Here is a 19,483-nt window from a genome sequence, read left to right on the forward strand (position 1 = left end):
CTTACAAACACTCGTATTTTCCTTCTGCTTTACTTTTCCTCTGAACATTTCGTATATAATTCAGTAGTCGATTTAAACAGAGACAGCTAATTGCTCCTCAGATTTTGTCTAAATAATTCTATGCTCCCCCAGTGCTATCAATCTGCCTCCATCACTGACTTTTAAGTGAGTATCACTACCACATTGCGGTGGTTTCAGAACTTAAAACACGTCTTAAAAGAGAGAGAAAAACAAAACAAAAAATGGTACTAAAAAGTATAAAAAATTCTGTTTTAAAGAATATTACTTATTTAAAAAAAAATTAAAAAAGAATTTTCAGCATGACTAAAACAAAAAAGCATGGGGAGCGCTCTCAACAATTTATAACTAAATGAGAGTGCTACTCATGCTTTTGTTTTTAGTCATGCTTAAATATATTTTTTCTTTGAAAGTAGTTTTCTTGATAATATAATTATTTTGTACTTTTTAATATGATTTGTTTTATATCTAAAGAAGGCATTTTAAATATATATAATTATATATATAGTCATAATTAAAACCATTTTCTATTTAAGTTTATCTTCTATTTCATACATTTATTCTTTACATTTTGTTTCTCATATGCTCCATCTCCGTACAGGCTACCTAAAAATCATCCTTAGCTAAAACATTAAAAAATATACGGAAGTAACAATGGAATATTGTATAATCATCCGACTTACGGCGCTCGCTAGGTAAAATTTCATAACTTTGTACAACATGAAATGAGACAAATGAAGGTTGCAAGATTTGAGTATACGATTGAACGATTGTCCCTGCTTCAACTGACACGAGAAACAAGATGGTTGAGCCATTTATTCGAAATGAAATGAAATCTTTGAGTTTTACGTCCCACGGTTATGCCGGTTAGGCTAAAGGAGACGGTGATGATGAGAGATGAGTGAAATGGTGGAATGAAGAAAGTGGGAGGAAACGGGAGAACCCCGAGAAAACCCACGAGCACAGTGTTTGTCCACCACAAAGTTCACTTGGCGGGGGCTGGGATCGAACCCGGGACCCCAAGCACCAGAGGTGAACGCTCTACCACTGAGCCACCGCGCCCCCGCCATTTATTCGAATAGCATTTCTTACCCTAGTTGTGTTGTTGAGAGGCAACTGAAAGATGGAGACTATTTATTTAACATGTTGAAATATGAACATTAACACCTGAAAAAGCTTTTTCAAAAGTCTCGTTGCTGTTAATGATTAAAATAAGTTTGTTAATACTTATTTAATCTGTTTCCTCCAAAAAATAGTTAATTAACATGAATCATCATGAAGCTAAGCGATCGTTACTCACTCAGAAAAGCGGGACGGAACCTGATGCTGAGAAGTATCTAAGTTAAAAAGAGAGAGAGGGAAGCTCAAAAGCATTTGGCTACAAAATTGTAAATTAATATCACACTCAGTTGAAATTTATGTTCATGTTCTTTGGCTAGTGCCTGGTGCTCTCACAGCGCGCCTACTCTCTGATAACTGACACCGGCATGGACCTCTCAAGGGCATTTGGATGGAAGACCAGGGGAATAAATTCTACGTAAACCAATTCTTCAAAAGCCGCTTTTCTAAACACCGCCCAAAGAGTTGTTCTGTTGAACAAACATCTCTCACATTGTCTGGTTGCCGCCGGAGAATAAGTCATTTGAAGTATTTTGTTCCAGTCTTCCACCCGTAGCAGGATTCTTTCTGCTGCCATTGTACACCAACAGCAGTCTTTTATGAGACTGACCATCAGGAAACAAGATCAGAAATTCTTGACAGTAATAGCAAATTATGCAACACCTCGTATATTTTGAGTCTTTAATGCACATTAGCGTATCCAGAAGGGTCATTTAGGGAAAGGGGACGGGAAAAAGGTGATAAGCGGAAGTTCGGGATACAGAATAGAAGTTTTACATTAATTAGAATAAAGTACTGCAGTCTTACAGGCAGATGTTAAGAGAAGAGCATAAAGTTTCAACAAGCTCGTAATACAATGAATGATGTATATATAAAATCCTTTTTTAAAAATAACCGACTTCAACAAAGGCTCTTAACAAAATTGATAAATAATAAAAGCGCTAAAAAGCGGAAAATAATAATAATACATTCACTTAAAAGCAGAAAATAATAATAATATACCACTTAAAATCAGATTAATTAATTACTATTATCCATAAAATTGAAGATTATGCCAAGCTTAACAAATTAATTCCTCATAAAATTATCATCAAAACTAATTTTACATTAGGTATCATTTTTTTTTTTTGGCTTAGTATAGATTTCAAAATCTTTTATATCAATAAATTAAAGATTTTTTTCCTGCTTTTAAGAGCTGTATTATCATTATTTTCTGCTTTTTAGCACTTTTATTTTCTACTTTTTAGAGTTTTTGTTGGAGTTGGTTAATATCGTTTCTTTTTAATTTATTTTCTGGTTTTTTAGCGCTTTTTTAAATCGATTATTTTTATTTCTTTTTTTATTTTCACTACTATTTGTAACATTTATAAATGATCTTCCTAGATGTATAACGTATTCCCACAAATTGTTGTATGCCGATGATCTCAAACTTTTTAGATGTATAAATTCCATAAATGACTGTAATCAACTTCAACAAGACATAAATTCAGTGGTGCAATGGTGTCAAAGTAATTTATTGAATGTAAATATTAGTAAATGTAAAATCATGAGTTTTACAAAACGTAAAAAAACAGTGCAATTTAAATATTCAATTAATGAGACTCAACTACCCGTTGTAAGTACTGTCAATGATTTAGGAGTAATGTATGATACGAAATTTACATTTGAACCTCATATTGATAACATAATAAATGAAGCGAACAGAAATCTTGGGTTTATTCTAAGAATTAGTAGGGAGTTTCGTAAACCTGCCACACTTCATAAATTGTATCAAACTTACGTTCGATTCAAACTCGAATACGCGACGCTTGTATGGAACCCAGATACAAAAATTAACTCACTAAAAATAGAAAAAATCCGGTCCACATTTCTTAGATATCTTGTATATAAGGAAACAAACATTTTCCCAAGAACTGAAAACACTAATTCATTAAATAGGAATTTTGAAACTCTAACCCTCAAACAAAGAAGAACGTTATCTGACATGATATTTTTGTACAAGGTACTTAATAATAAGCTAGACTGCAACGAATTGCTTTCGAGCTTTCAAATAAACGTTCCAGGTAGAAAAACACATCCAGAAAACTATAACTTCTTTTATTGTGCAAAAGCAAGGACTAATGAATCCTACTAACTTTGTCCTATAGATTGTCTAAGCTGGTATCTGGTTTTAAATGTATCCATACCGAATTTTCTATTAAGTGCTGATTTTATAAAGCCGTCACGAAACGGAGAAATGGAATTATCCAGCGTACGAAATGAATCTTCCTTTTAACAATAAAGACATAATAAGGTAATTTCACATAAATGTCCAAATTATAACTCATATTGAAGTCAAATGTTAAAGCAAAAAAGCTTAGTAAAAAAATTATCTATCTATCTATCTATCTATCTATCTATCTATCTATCTATCTATCTATCTATCTATCTATCTATCTATCTATCTATCTATCTATCTATCTATCTATCTATAATTTATTATCTCATTACCAGAGTCTTTTATTTGAAAATCTTATTAATTCACTTTATTTCCAGATAAAATATAATGCCAAAGTACACAAAATATCTGTGTCGTCAATCTCTAACCAGTCGCCACTAAATGGTGTATAGCCCGTGCTAGATTGGTTTGTATTATTGAATTATATTTAATATCAATGAATGGGAATCGTGTAAATTTATGTTTACTAATATTGTACCGTCACTTGCCGTAGGCAATGTTGCGGAGAATCATAGTGCACGGAAGCAACTTTAAATTGGAAGCAAGTTATGTGACAATGGTTGAAGAATACTACTATATTACTACTACTAATAGTAATAACAAAATTTTGATATAGACTAGGTTCTATTATAAACAAGTAGTTTATACACATTTTATGTTTATATAAAAGGAACCCCTTGCGAAGTATGTGGCTCTAGTGTCTTCTATTGGGACTCTGGGAATATTACTAATAGTGAGCTATGCAAGTGAATATCCATGTAATGAACTCGTGCTTATTTGGTTGTTAAACATGTGGTATCCTTAATCCTTATTCTCGGTCTATCCCTCCACTCCAACGTTTTTCAATTTCCTTTTTTTTTCACATCAGTGATATCGCGGGTCACCGGTCACGACTTTCGTCCAGGTCACCTGGGTCATTTGGGGTCACAGAAGCAGACTCCAGCTAACTGGAAAAAAGGTTTAAAAAAAGAATAAGATTTTTGGCTGCCTCACCGGGGTCTTTGCCTCACTTCTCAAGCTCGGTATGACCTAGTGACCCGGACTGACTCAGTGATGCGAAAGAAGTCGATATAATATCAGCTTTACAGCCTTACTACAGCATTTTAAAGTGTGTTAATGATGTTCACTACTCGAGTTCGAATATTCATGCGTTTGGTTGTTGGTTCCCGGTACGAGATTTGTCAATCAAGGTATCATGCCTTGACTGTAACAAATATTGCATAATATTATGTTTATTCGTCTTCTCATTTTTTTTTAAAAATACGCAGTGATATTGAACATAGGTTATACAAAAATATTAACAAAACACTGTGTGAGCTCAGTGAAATCTTTCATATTTTAGGCGACAAGTTTTAGGCTACTTCATTAAATTTTGTGTTATCTCTCATAAGAAAAATATATATCGTTTCCTTTCTGTGATTCTCACTCGCTTACATTCTACTAAAACTTGCTGTTATCTTTCAGTATATTGCTTTGATACACACACACACACACACACACACAAACGCACACAACAAGAAAGGAAGAAAGAAAATAATAGATTTAGTGAGAAAAAGAAGAAAGGAGAGAATTATACTTGTTAAAATTGCGTTAGATGTCTCATAGATACTCTCAGAGAAGTAGGCCTATGATGAAGTTTTGTAGCCTCAGGGTCAGAATGGATCTGTTGGGATTACCGATCACTGCATTACCGGATCACTGGATCAGCATCTGGGTCAGGGGCCACGACGTTCATAGCCCGTTCCAACTTTTTGTCTTTGATTTAGTGGCTCCATCTAGATGTAGGGTAAATGGGATAGAACAACTACCCTTCGGCAGAATACTCAGAGAAAATAATATATTGTATAAGGGCAAGTTAACGTATACAAGATTGCAATATATTTGAACGTGCCTGTACAGTTCTTTTTTTCTTCATGAAAAAAAATGCATTCCTTTTGTTTTAGCCCTGTCACGCGGATGCTGGTAAATAATGGGAACTCACAGATAAAACTAATACGCTATTTTGAATCCAACAACATGCAACCAGTCTAAAACTTTCTATCGAGTCATTCTAATTCTATCTAAATGCGCATTCTATTATAAGATGAGTAGGATGTAAATTAACTGGTTATATTGAAAACTCCCCTGCTGATATACCAATTCAATTACCACGTTCTTCAAACATACAGTCAGAGGGAGGAAGGGTAAGACATATATGAACAAACAGAACTAAGATAGCATAGATATATTCCTACACATCACTATGACATCATTCTTTGTCTGACTCCTTGAGGTTAGATCATCATCGTCTTCTCCTTTTTTTTTTTTTATTATAAACAAATATTCTACTTTTCCAGAAAAATATTAATTTTGTTTCAGCGATTCAACTTCCATGCTCCAAATTGCATTAATATTTCTTCTGTATTCAATTTGTCGATTCATTTGAATTTAATATCTCATTTTGTGTTATTTGAGACCTGAACATACAGTTTTGTGGCATCCAAGTAGGGTGCACACTTCCACTGGAATCGAACTGGATTTCCTGCACAAAAGAGGAAAATGTGCTAACCATTTGGCCATGATGAGATCTATATATAATTTTGTTGATTTCGTAGAATTTTTGTTTCAATTCTCGAAATATTATTTCTAGCATTGTCCCAATTCTCATAAAGTTTTTCTAGTCTGATATCGACATTTCTTTTGATTTCGTTTTGTAAATTTATGTACAAAATTTATGATCTATTTTTTCCCTTAAGTTCATCTACTTCGTATTTAAATCAATCAGCATCACGGGAAGTCCACAAACGATGTGATAAAACAATATTTAAACCATTTACTGTTGGAGTACATTGAATGTTTTTAAACACTGATAAATGCTCTTCATTTCCACGTATAATCACTACCTATTTATAGTTTTTATGACCATGAATCATTTAACACTAGAACAGTGTTTGAGATCAAGTGTTGCTCACGAGACTGATGAAATGTCACGTCTCGCCTCGAATTAAAAAAATACTTCCCCTTGATACTGCCCCAATCACTCTCCAGATTGAGATGGATTTAGGTCTGGACCTCGGGAGTACCTCAAGGATCAAATCTGGGTCCATTATTTTTTCTATTGTATATTAATGACTTACAGTTCTCAATAAAACATTCCAAATACCTTATGTATGCAGATGATGTAAAATTATATAAAGAAGTAAGGTGTATTACAGATACAATAGAACTGCAAGAAGATCTTGATTCAGTATATAAATGGAGTGTAGAAAATAAGCTTAACCTTAATATCAAAAAATGTGCATTTATGATCATGTCAAGAGCGAAAGAGCGTATTAATTGTTATTCATATACTCTTAATGGTGAAAACATGGAAGAAATTACTACATGTAAAGATTTAGGGGTAAAAATTACACGTAATTTATCATTTGATAACCATATCACTGAAGTGGTTCTTCATGCCTATAGACAGCTTGGTTTCATTATACGGAACACCAGAAATTTAAATGATGTTGTAGCTATTTCTATGGTGTATAATACCTTGGTTCGGACCAAACTAGAATATACATGCGTTGTTTGGGCTCCATATTATAAATCTCTTCAGAAGAAAATAGAAAGTATTCAAAAGAAATTCCTAAGGTATCTCTATTTTAAAACAATGGGAGCTACCGCTATAAGAAACAAAATATCGTATAAAACCCTTCTAGATAAATTTAACTATGTTAGTTTGAGTAACAGACGTTAGTTTTTTCAACAATTATTTCTCTATAAAATTATGAATTCTTATGTTGACAATAGTAATTTCTTACAAAAAATTGGACTCAATGCTAGACCAGGCTATCTACGTAAGCGATATCTGTTGACTGTAGATGTTCCAAGAACTGAAATGTATAAAGGCTCTCCATTATATAGAATGTGCAGTAGGTTTAATACTATATCAGTATTAAACAAAGATCTAGATTTGGCATTACCTCTGTCTCTGTATACAAAGAAGTTGAAAAATATATTGTATTAGAATGTGAATACATGTATTTGCATATACATGTGTAAAGCAATTATTTCACCTTTATTGGTTTCTTTATTTGTAATACTCTTCACGTTTAACGGTTTATACTCTTACGATAGTTATTATTGTCTTTGTCAGATATTTATAGGAATTTTGTCAGAGTCATTATACTTACTATTATGTATAATATTTATTATATGAATTATCTATATTATGTACCTTCTGTAATTGGAGATTCAATTCTTCGTTGAAGGACAATAAATAAATAAATAAATAAATAAATAAATAAATAAATAAATAAATATGACTGTGACATGTTGCTATTCTTTGCTTTTCATTAAGCAGCATATGGAATCCTACTCGAAGCTGGCCGCTCATCTAGGTAATGACCTCCTTGTTACAGAAGATGTGGCACAAATTGTAGTTACTGTTATTAAACACCCTGCTGTAAGAATGGTTACCAGGATGTCTCACGCAAGACGATAATAATTTGTTTTTGTGGGTACTGGAACGGAGTTTCGGGAAGATACATACAATGCATTTACAGTTCGGCACAAACCTATAGACGTTTAAGGAGTGCTCTTTTCACAATACCAAATTCAAGTTAAGCGACTCTGACTATATGGTCTGCTTCATCTGATGCTTAAGAGAAAGACCATTTGCACTCGAAAAAGGTTTTCATGATAGAATTAAGCGTATGTTTAGGAGGAAAGAAAATCATTTCCAAACACACCGGAAAGAAATGTACGATTCCACGTCCAGTGGCTCATATTTTTTGTTATAATTTTGTTTCTCCGTATAGAAGTCAATCTAAAACAGTCTTTATGCTTCCATCTTCTTCTTTCGAAGCATTTGCTTTGTTCTTCCATCTTGGTTCTATGTAGAAATGAAGCTTCGAATGAACAAACTATTTTTATAACAAACGTTCTGCTTTTCAATGACACAGATAGATCAAAGAACCTCGTTTAGTTTGAGTTTAGGCGCGGATCCAAGGAGGGCTATTGGGGCTATAGTCCCCCCTTAACGCTCAGGTATACACTGGATAAAATGAGTTTCAATTCTGCTTTACACTGGATAAAGCGTTAAACTATGGTTTAGCTCCTCTCTTGATCGTATCCTGGATTACGATCTGTCAACCAAGTTCGCTGAAGAGATGTCACATTCCACGAGCTTAAGCTAATTCCTGAAAAGAAGAAATTACCGTAATCTTAATTTATATCAGGATTCGACATCATAACAATAGAATTTACAAATAACTTTTTAGCACAAGAGTTAAGCTACAAAAGAAAGTTGTTACTAGAACAACGGTTGAGTAAAGCATAACTTATGATAAGGATTACAAATACATATACATTTCTCAGATTTCTTTTTTTTCTTTTATATTTTTAATATTTTTATATTTTTCTTTTTTTTCAGCTAACTGAAGTATCTTCCAGAGTGGTATAGGCCTACTAGACGTCGCCGTCACTGGATATACAGTAAGTCTTAATTTAGATTAGGTTCAATTAGAGTAGGATACGGGAAGTAGACTAGATTCTGGGTAAGTATATCTTTAGTTAAATTAGCGTAGGATAGGAATTTTATAATTGATTATTTAGTGGATAGTGTATTTATACGTTTATATTAATCTATATTACTTTCATATTACTCACATATACTTGTTTATTTATGTACAAATTTCTCATTCATGTGTTATTTACTTTAATGCTTTATTTACTTACTTCACTTTATATTTTTCTTAAGTAATTATTTCATTCCAGTAGAAATATTACATTTTATTAGTCGATGCTCCTTTTCGTTTAATAGCTATTTCTTCGCTAAGTTTAATTGAATTTAATATTTAACCTAAGATACAATCGCCATGCAGTTATGATGTTGTTGTCTTATTTATTTCAGCAATTGCACAGAAATGAACCTGTTTTACACCTGTTGGAATACAGATAATCAAGTAAGTGACTTTCTCGATTGCCAAACATTTCTAAACTCAAACCTAGAATTTTGACTCAGCTTCAGAAATTATTGTAAGTTATATGTGGCACCGAATTTATCTTCTAATTCAGTGTAATCATTTCAAATGTTATAACTTCTATATTTTGCAACTATTGTATTTTTAAAACGTTCATCATCTTTCTAGCTGATTACAAGATCTGTCCGGAAAGTAGTGTCACATTTATTTAAATAATAATAATAATAATAATAATAATAATAATAATAATAATAATAATAATAATAATAATAATAATAATAATAATAATAATAATAATAATAATAATAATAATAATAATAGATACCTGAACATTAAACTTTTTGAAATATTGTCATCATGCGTCGATATAACTTTGCCAGCGGGATTTCTAATCTCCGACGGCACCCTTGAAGACCCGTTCAGAAAGTGGGTTTAATTCTATTTGACAAGCTGCTTTCACGTCGTGAATTGTTCTTCCAGGGGCGAAGGTAAGCCGCGCCAAGATGTGCAACTCGGCACTTTACCTCTTCTTTTTGGGGTCGTACTGGAATATCCATCGGGGTCACAGTTGTTCAGTGGTAAAGGGTTCACCTCTGGTGCATGGGGTTCCTGGATCGATACCAGTTCGCGCCAAGTAAACTTTGTGGTGGACAAACACAGTGTGCGTGGGTTTCCTCGGGAGTTCTCCAGTTTTCTCCCACTTTCTTCATTCCACCATTTCATTTATTTCTCATTATCAGCGTCTCCTTTAGCCTAGCCGGCATAACCGTGGGCGGGCTTCTCGTCGATCTCTTCATGGCCTTCCAAAAACGCCTTGTGCCACCTGTACACTTGCCTTTGCGATGAACACTCATTCCCGAAGACCTGTTGAACCATTGAAAAAGTTTCCGCTGCAGACTTAAAAATTTTCACACTAAACGTGATCGCACACCTTTGTTCCAGTGAGCGCTGCATCGCGACTTGCAAAAGAGACAAAATAGAGGTTTACGAAATCGCCTGCCCTTCACCTCCAAGAGCTCGGAGACAACTGAGCAAACAACTCACTCGGTAGTCGACTCACACCACAATCGATTCCGGTGGATAGAGCGCTCTGCAACGTACAGTCGCTTCACAGTAAAATATATTACCTTCTAGACAGACCTTGTATTTTAAATGTGGTTTAGATAGAAATTTGATTACTTATATACCATAGAGATACATACGGTGTCACAGATATGTCATCTATATTGGCTACGACTTGGAACTCACCTCAATATTGAGGAATTCATGTTATTATAGTTGTTTGTAATAGCATGGCAGTGGTTGCTCTTAGTTGTCCACAATCTTGAATTGATCTTTAACTTTAATTGACTATATTAATCTCGGTAAATCTTTATGATGCACGGTATGATCCATCGTCATTTGCATGAAAATATTGTTTTTAATTCTTGAAAATTAAAGTTATAAATTGTTCCTTTGTAATTATAATAATTATTGGCACAAACATACAATTAGTTAAGTTGATTGTTATTAGTGATAAAGTAAGATAATTGAATTAAATGATAATTAAGTAGATATAGCAATTAAATAATTAGATTGTCATTTGTAATGTAATTTTATTTATAGTTGTGATTTACTTTGGTCGCACCTTCAATATTTTAATAATTAATTCAGCACAGTTAATTTGCTTTATGATACTAATAGTCCAACTAAATGTTTAAAAATCTACAAAAAATGTTTTGTAAATAAATCGAAAACCAATCACACATTACATGCACTCGCGGCCACAATTACGCCATTCCTCACTTTCCCCAAGTTACTTTCATACATTATTAACATTATCAGCTCAACACAATAATGGCATTAAAATAACAACAGACAACAACCAGATTGACAAGATCAAAATATGGAAGTAGCAGCCTTTTGTAACGTACTACGAAATGGTGCATTAGGTCTACATCATCTTAGGATTTAGGATTTGGATTACTGAGCTTTCGGTATCTATAGTAATTTAGCCCGTCACGTATGAGGGATGACGTATCTCGGCGAGCACACTACCAGGGGAAAGGGAAGAAAGGTTCTACCGAGTGCCCCCCACCGAGAATCTCTACATCATCTTGTAGGCAATACTAAAGAAATGTCAAAGGGTATAGTAGTTCATAGCGTTATTCATGAGACGAGACGAGACGACACAGAGCATTAACAATAGATAATTTTCCGAAATGAGACATCACTTTCATTCAAGAAAATTTTCGAACATTCAAAAAAGAAAGGAAAAAAAAAGAAAAAATACCGATCAGTATTTTTTTCTATATTTTAATATTTAAAAATTTTAACTAATTGATACATTGAAATATCGCCTAGTCTTAGTTAGAAGTTCTGGTATTGAACGGTTTTTTTTAATCAGGCTGTTAGTTTTTAATGTTATTATTTTTAAATGTTTTCCAGCGAAAAAAAACGAACATATTTGTTTTTCGGTATTCAACCTTGACTATATACTAGCGAAGGTCATTAATATACTGAACCAGGACAAGACAGAGTTTTTGATTGCTTAAAATAAAAAAAAAAAAAAAAAAAAAAACTGGATAGACGTGTAGTAACCTGCAGTGATGTTAATATGTGAAATGCAAAACTTCCAAGATAAACTTCATGCAGCGTTTTATACACTCCCTTCTCTCTCTTTCTCTGTTTCACCTAATATATCATCATTCATTCTCGTTAAGGAATCTTGTTCCACTTGGCTTTATTCTTTCAATTCTCAATGACAGGAGCTTGACTTAGTAGACGTGTTTTATTATTATGTGATTCTAGAATGAATTATTGTCAACAAATTCTCGTCAGTTGAGCGCTTTCTCCAGCAAACGAGGAAGATCATAGGAGAGGGGAGGAGTCAAAACAGCATCTCTTTTCTTCTTGGCACCCGTACAAGAAAAACAAACATCTGGCCCCTTCGTATGACTGAAGCTGCCATCCAACATAAAATGAGTTCCGCCCATCCATCGTTAAGTTGGACTTAATATTTTCGCTGTGTGAACCTGATGTTTGTTATCGATCGAGTCTAAGTTCTCCCTTTTCCCCTCATTTCTTTTTTTTACTACCCTTCTCCCAAGATCACAGTCTCCAAAAAATTAATAATGAAAAAAAAGAGAACATTATCCCACACACATATGCTCAACCCAACTAATTCACCCGATTAGGAGCAAGGGCAGGCAGCCCGTTCCATTCTCATGTCTCAACAACTCTCGAGTGTGCATACGTGCGTGCTCTGAGAGATTCAGCCCCTCTAGTTATATTTACCCAAACTGGCTAATAATTTTTATGTTCCTTTTTACAGTTCTTTTTTTAAAAAAAGAACATCATTAATTGTGTAGCATGTATAATAGCGATATAGCCTACGAAACGAGTTGTGAAATAGATTTGAAGTTTCTGTTTTTGGACAGGTGGAAAAGTTCTGTTGCTTACGTACGAATATGTTGGACGTGACAGTTCTTCTGCGCGATAATCACTAACTGACATATCTAGTTTGGGTATCCCCCTTCCCCTCCTTGCTTGCATTCTTGTCAGGGTTTCAGATTTTTAAACCACTTTAGAGACTGGAGGACTATTAGTGCGTTTAGTGTCAACTTCTACACACACACACACACTTATATATATATATATATATATATATATATATATCTTTTTTAAAAGCCATTTTTCTTCAGTTTTCCCATGACTTGTCATCCATTGGAAAAAAGTTAATGGATCTAATAAGTGAAGTGTTTTCTCAACTATTTGTCGCAAGCGTTCTTGCATGATTGGACTCTTGAAATTCTTCGCACTTAGATAAACAGATAACAAACAGTTTTTATCCGCCATTAAGAATCCTCTCTTTTCAACTAGGTGTCGTTCATCTTAAAAAAGAGATCTTGCACATACATAACTCTTTTTTTTTTTTTTTTTTTTAATGCTTGTTCAGTTCAGAGATTAAGATGAAACATGACTGAAGCTATTGATCTAAATTTGAAATGTCTTCTTTCTTTTTTCATTTATTTCATATTACATGGTACAATTTTTCGCGAATAATCCCATACGAAGTGTTGGTAAATTGTTATTATATGTTGGTTGACCAATCACGTTTGTGAAAACTCAACACATTTTTATGGTAAAACAAAAATAAATGAATAAATAAAAATAGAGAAAATAGGGTTGATTAAATATATCTTGATAGGTGTGCACACTAAGCATTGAGACTGACATACGTAATTTACAGTATTTTTTTCTTTCTTTCAAGTATACAAATTTCCTTGTATGAGACATCCGTCTGTGTAGAAGATTGACTTGTCCTTCAGAATGCAATTTCCAACCAGAAGTGTATAAATTTATCTTCAAAGTTTTGTGTGTTTCTCTATAGAAGTAGGAGGAACGGTATGTCAATGATTATGTGTTCACTTCGGGTGAGAAAAGATCCTTGGTTCTGTTCTACCGTAATGTGAGCTTGCGGTAAACATAAATCAGAATTATAAGCATAGTTGTCTTACATAATTGATATGGCTTAATAATAAAATCTAAGTTTTTGGACATTTTCTAGTCAACAATTTTTGAGTCATTTATTTCTTCTTTTGGAATTGTTTTGTTGTTGTGGTTGTTGTTGTTGTTGTGGTTGTTGTTGTTGTTGTTGTTGTTGTTGTTTTTTAATTTTAAAAGTTCATAAAGTAACGATGTGAAACGTTTCCGAGAGCAAGGCGGTATTTTGAGGTCAGTTCATTTCTTAGATTGGATTCCGAAGCTTCTGCTCAATAAAAGTTCATAAAGTAACGATGTGAAACGTTTCCGAGAGCAAGGCGGTATTTTGAGGTCAGTTCATTTCTTAGATTGGATTCCGAAGCTTCTGCTCAATAGAAGACAATACCAATGGCAGAAGCAAGTGTTTATTAGTAGGCAATGCCCATGCCTTGTTGAGTTTCAGTTGTGCCATCGTTTCAATGAAGCGATTTATTTGAATATTTTTTTTCAACTACGAAATAAAGGAGCAAGTCCTTGAAAACATCATCATATACCAAAAACATTTATTGTTGAAGAAAAATAATAAGCTTGTAATTGAAAGTAAAAATAGGTGTAATAATTGTATATCTTATGTGTCCCAAACAATGCGTCTACGAGTATATACATCTTTGCAGGAAAGAGTGTACGAGGTCACTTAAATAAATAAATTTTTTTAAAAAATTCTAGTTCTTTTTTTTGATTTGACGCTTTTCTTAGTTTTGTGACAGCAGCTAAAAATCTCTGTTTCAATGAGTAAACATTCAGCAATTTCAAAACTAATTACACATGATTATACACTTGCATATGACTATTTACATATGTAGCTATATATGCATATAGCCATAGACTATATAATAGCTGATAGAAGAAGTCCCAGAGACGAAGAAAAAGGGACCAAAGAAAATTAAGACAGCACAATTATATTCAAAATTTAAAAATTACATCGAAATAAATAAAAGTAAAACGAAAAAGAAAAAGAAAATTCCGTTTTCATGAAAATTACTTTTTTAAAAAAAATCTATTTATGCATGCTTATAAAGAAGAAAAGTATGGCAAAAACACTGATAACAATCAATTTATAAATTCTCCACTTCTCATGTGGTAAAGTAAGGATAATTGGCCCACAGTTAAAAAACCTAGTATAAAATAGCCAATATTGAAGCAATGTTGTTAAGAATTGATGCAATGTATGGTTGAGTACCTTCTATACAATACCAGACCCACAATCGTTGTTGACAGTGATTGTGCTCTTAGAGGTGGCCATATTTCAAAACTTGTTTTTCATAATCTCTCCTAGAAGGGTAAGGAAGATTGCTAACGAATTGTGACATTGCAGAAACAATTTGATGTGATGAAGAAAATGTAGAATTATGTTTTAGAAACACGATAAAAGGAAAGCGATCATTATATGCTACGATACGATATATTACTTAATATCGGTACTATGAAAACCTAAGTTTAAACTGCAATACCAAAAGAATAAACAGCCATGAAATAGACATTCACTTAACTTATTAAACCACATTGAAACAAACATTTACCTCAGGCCAGTAGCCAGAGTACTAAAGCAGAAGAAGCCGACATCAGTTTTTGAGGGGCTGACTTGAGTTTGCTCTCAAAAAGAGGCTGTGTATAGGGGCTACATTCCAACCAACAACTGAAAATTTCAGAGGTCGTAGAGGAGTCTCGGCCTCTTTGGTCCGTCTTTACTGCGAGGCTAACATACCTACAGAAATACCTAATGCGCAAATATGTTACTTATTCCGCATGCGTGATTTGGTACTATTATTGTGTTCGACGAATGCCTGTGTGATCAATTCTTACTTCATGATTGTGCAATTTGTCTTGTTTGGATATACGATGAAGAACCTGCATAGTTTGGGTGTAATTTTCCAAGCTGGTTGTAAACTACGTACACTAGTTTTGATGCTACGTTAGCTTTGATACTAATCACTTTTTGATTATTTGACACTACAATCTTCCTATCAATATATACCGAACTTTTGTGGAAATGTACGCACGTACTTATTTAACTGAAGAATCTATTTGCCAAGTTACCAACTCTCTGTTCATTTGCAACTAACCATCCTCTTTCCTTCTTTCCGATCTGGCCACAGTGCGATCTCCCTTACTGTGAAATTTATCCTCACTTTACAATATAAATTAAGTGATTGCACATGAGAGCGTCGTACCCCCTCCATGCTTTTCTTCTAAGTCATGTATATTTTTTTTAAGTAAGGTAATTTTCTTGAAAATGATATTTTAATTTTTTTTGGGTACAATTTGTTAGAAATTGACTTCTTTGGTTTCCTGTGGCTTGAGGACTAAATTAGAAAATAGATCTAATAACAGATTCTTGTAAATCTAAGCAAAAAGATTCTAATATTCTTCTATTATGAAATCTGAGACTTTAGTTCTTAATCCGTTTAAAATTACCAGTTTTAAGAGGAAATTTTAGACTTCCATTTAGAAGCTACTGCTCGTATGCTAAACACTTTCATATTCATGGTTCCTGTAGTTATTGTCTTTAGAGTGAATCAAACTATTGAATTATACCATATCTCTCACGATTCATAAATTTTGGGAAATCAGAAACAAATCGAGAAATTTTCCCAAAAAGTATGTTTATAGCAGTCTGAGCATCTTGCTAGGATCAAGTATGTGCACCGAATGTACTCAAAAGAATATTACATGTTTTAGACTATACATATGTATTTTTGCCAGGCTTTATTGATGTATGCTTAGTAGATATGAAGATAATCACTTAAACTCCTGCTCACATCCTATTTATCGTAGATTTATGGTACGTACGTCAGTATCTTCAGAATTAAGCAGGGTTTCGAATGATACACATGCATATCACAATTCACAAATTCGATAAAATGTTCTGACTGCAAAGGCTAGTTTAATAAAAAAAAATGTGCATCCCTGTCGAGGTTTTAAGGTCACAGACGAAAGATATTCCCCCCCAAATGCAAGTTCTTTTAAAGGGAAGTGTTCAATAATTACTACCCTGATATAGAAGGAGTAAAAAAAAATATTGTGCTTGTAATATGTTGTGCTCTAAAGCTTTAGCAGTATGTGTGCCAAAGTACAGGGCAATGTCACTGATACTGGTTGTGTTCTCTAAATTTTGCAGGTAGCAAGTGCGAACACTTCCAGATGAAAGATCTAACACCGACAGAGATGTATGCTGATATGGTTTTGTCCCAGAAACTTCCATTTATTCCCTCAAGTTAAAACAGCATAATCACGGGAAGAAGTTTGAAAATGAAGCGGCTATTATACGTATGTGGTGTGGAAGAATGGCTTTCTGACATATATATATATATATATATATTTTACAAGTTGTAACAGCTCTAGAACATACTGTAGGTTGGCGAAGTGCATTTATTAATAAGAGATTTCCTTATGGACTTCTCAACTATTAATGTTATGAATTACAAGTTTAGTATGCCCATGAAGTTTCCATTGGTACACCCGCAGTAACTTATCTGTCATTTACATTGAACTACAGTATTGTGCCACTTTTTCCATAAAACTTTATAGACCCGAGATAAAAGAAAGAGGTTATGGCGCATGTTAAATGGAAGATATTTGTCCATACTAGCTATATTCACTCCACCTCCTACTTAATCTTTTAGTACCAATCGACAGGTGTTTTTCTTAAACTTCCAAATTATACTGATCATGATAAGTATGGGAAGTCTTGTAGAGTGAATATGTCTGTCCTTCCATCCATCTGTTCATAGTTATCAGAGGAAACAAGTGCAGATGTGAAGATATTGGTTTGGGATTTGGTAAACCAAACTCCCTAACAAACTAAATTGTACCACGCCAGGCCTTAAATACAGCATTTTAGCTCGAATTAAATAAAGCATACTTTAAGATAAATGACTATTTGAAAATATAAAATATTTAAGTCCTTAGATTTGTCCAGTGGGAAGTAATTTAATTTCATTTTAACGTTGTATTTCACAGACAGACTAATATTTTGTAGCTATCCTGATCATTATACTAACCCGCTAATCTCAACAGCACTGTGGGTAGTCTATCAAGTAAGGATGGTAATTACTCTAATAGGAATACACAGGGAACTGATTTTTAAATGTCCATATCTTGTGATTAACTGAACGGATCACCTCTATAAACGAACTCAATTCCTAGCGTTTGACTCTCTACATCCTGGTTAAAATTGATGGTGATCCGTCAAGTAGTCCCTGAGCTTTTGTGTCTCTCGTATGAACATGTGGACACACGGACAGATATAAATGAAAATGAAATGAAATGAAATCTTTGAGTTTTACGGTTATGCCAAAGGAGACGGTGATGATGAGTAATGAATAAAACTATGGAATGAAAAAAATGGGAGGAAACGGGAGAACCCCGAGAAAACCCACGCACGCGGTGTTTGTCCACCACAAAGTTCACTTGAAGGGGGCTGGGATCGAACCCGGGACCCCAAGCACCAGAGGTGAACGCTCTACCACTGAGCCACCGCGGCCCCACGGACAGCTATAATAAGTACTCATATACAGAAGAGTTTTTGGTAAACCAAACTCCTTAAAAGGGATAAGAGATAGTGAGAATTACTTTATATGGATTCCGGCTCCCCACGAATAGGTATCACCTGTTATCTTCCTGTATCTTATCTTCCTGTTAAAACCAGAAGTGATAGAAACCAAATGCATCGTCTGGTTTCAATTGATCTCTATAGTGCCCAAACCCAAATAATGTAGGGTCATTTGTTCAAAGACGGCCTACCCGGAACGTTATGTTCCGCTGTGCTGCGCGTGGCGAAATTTGGAGTATTACAACACACAGTGGGGCTTTCTGAAATTGAGTGACATATTCAAAAATTGAATTGAAAAAGGCTTTATTCAAGCGGACGAGGTTCAGCATATTGCTGCTCTACCACCTAACCCTTGTCAAGGAAATACATTCGGTTATACGAAAAAGATACAATCAATCGAGCACAAAAGTTACGGTGATATACAACAAAAAATACAAGTGTACATCAATATGATAAAAAAGGAAAGAAAAAAAATGATACTTTTAAGAAAAGAAAACAAACACAAATACTACAAGTGAAGAATAAAAAAGCATACAATATAAACATGAAAACGAATACAAACCGATAAATAACAGACAAAATAAGGTATTAATCCAATGTTGCCGCTGTATGGTAACGAAAGCTCAGCACAGCAACACCTACTCTGGCAGCAATCCCGAGAACATTGGATTAATAGTAGACGCCAGCAAAGCTTCAAGATCAAAATAAGGTATGCTTGTAGTTAACAATGGGGGGAGGATGATGAAATTTTTCTACAATGCATGATTATTTAATAAAAAAAAGTGTAACAAGTCAAGTCTGGTTTCATTTACGTGATTGAAATGATAGAATAAAAATCATGGGTACCTGAACTTAAATTTTGTTGGCTGAGTAAATACATTTTTAACATTTTTTTGAAGGAATTAAATGTTTTAGTTTCTTTTACTATATTTGGTAAGGCATTTCATGACCCTGGAGCTAATACTGAAAATGCCGCAGTGGTTTGCTTGAGTCTATGGTGTGGAATATCAAACGTATTTCTTTTGCGTGTTAAGTGAGTGTGAATAGTTGACCTAGCAGTGAATTTCTTGTATAAATACGAGGGAGGTGTTATTTTTATAAATG

General features: G+C 33.8%; 1 long non-coding RNA gene across 2 annotated transcripts in view; it reads left to right on the forward strand.

The window, feature by feature from the left end:
• LOC145694208 (uncharacterized) overlaps positions 1-17,679 on the forward strand; it is a 263,832-nt gene extending 246,153 nt beyond the window's left edge. For both annotated transcript variants that reach the window (XR_014132960.1, XR_014132959.1), the window contains exons 2-4: positions 8,754-8,815; positions 9,234-9,285; positions 16,946-17,679. This is a non-coding gene — a long non-coding RNA (uncharacterized LOC145694208). The remainder of the gene's footprint in view (positions 1-8,753; positions 8,816-9,233; positions 9,286-16,945) is intronic.
• Positions 17,680-19,483: the final 1,804 nt, after the last annotated feature.

The sequence above is a fragment of the Thermobia domestica genome, chromosome 9, assembly GCF_964235325.1.
Source record: "Thermobia domestica chromosome 9, izTheDome1.hap1.1, whole genome shotgun sequence".
Classification (NCBI taxonomy): Eukaryota; Metazoa; Arthropoda; class Insecta; order Zygentoma; family Lepismatidae; genus Thermobia; species Thermobia domestica.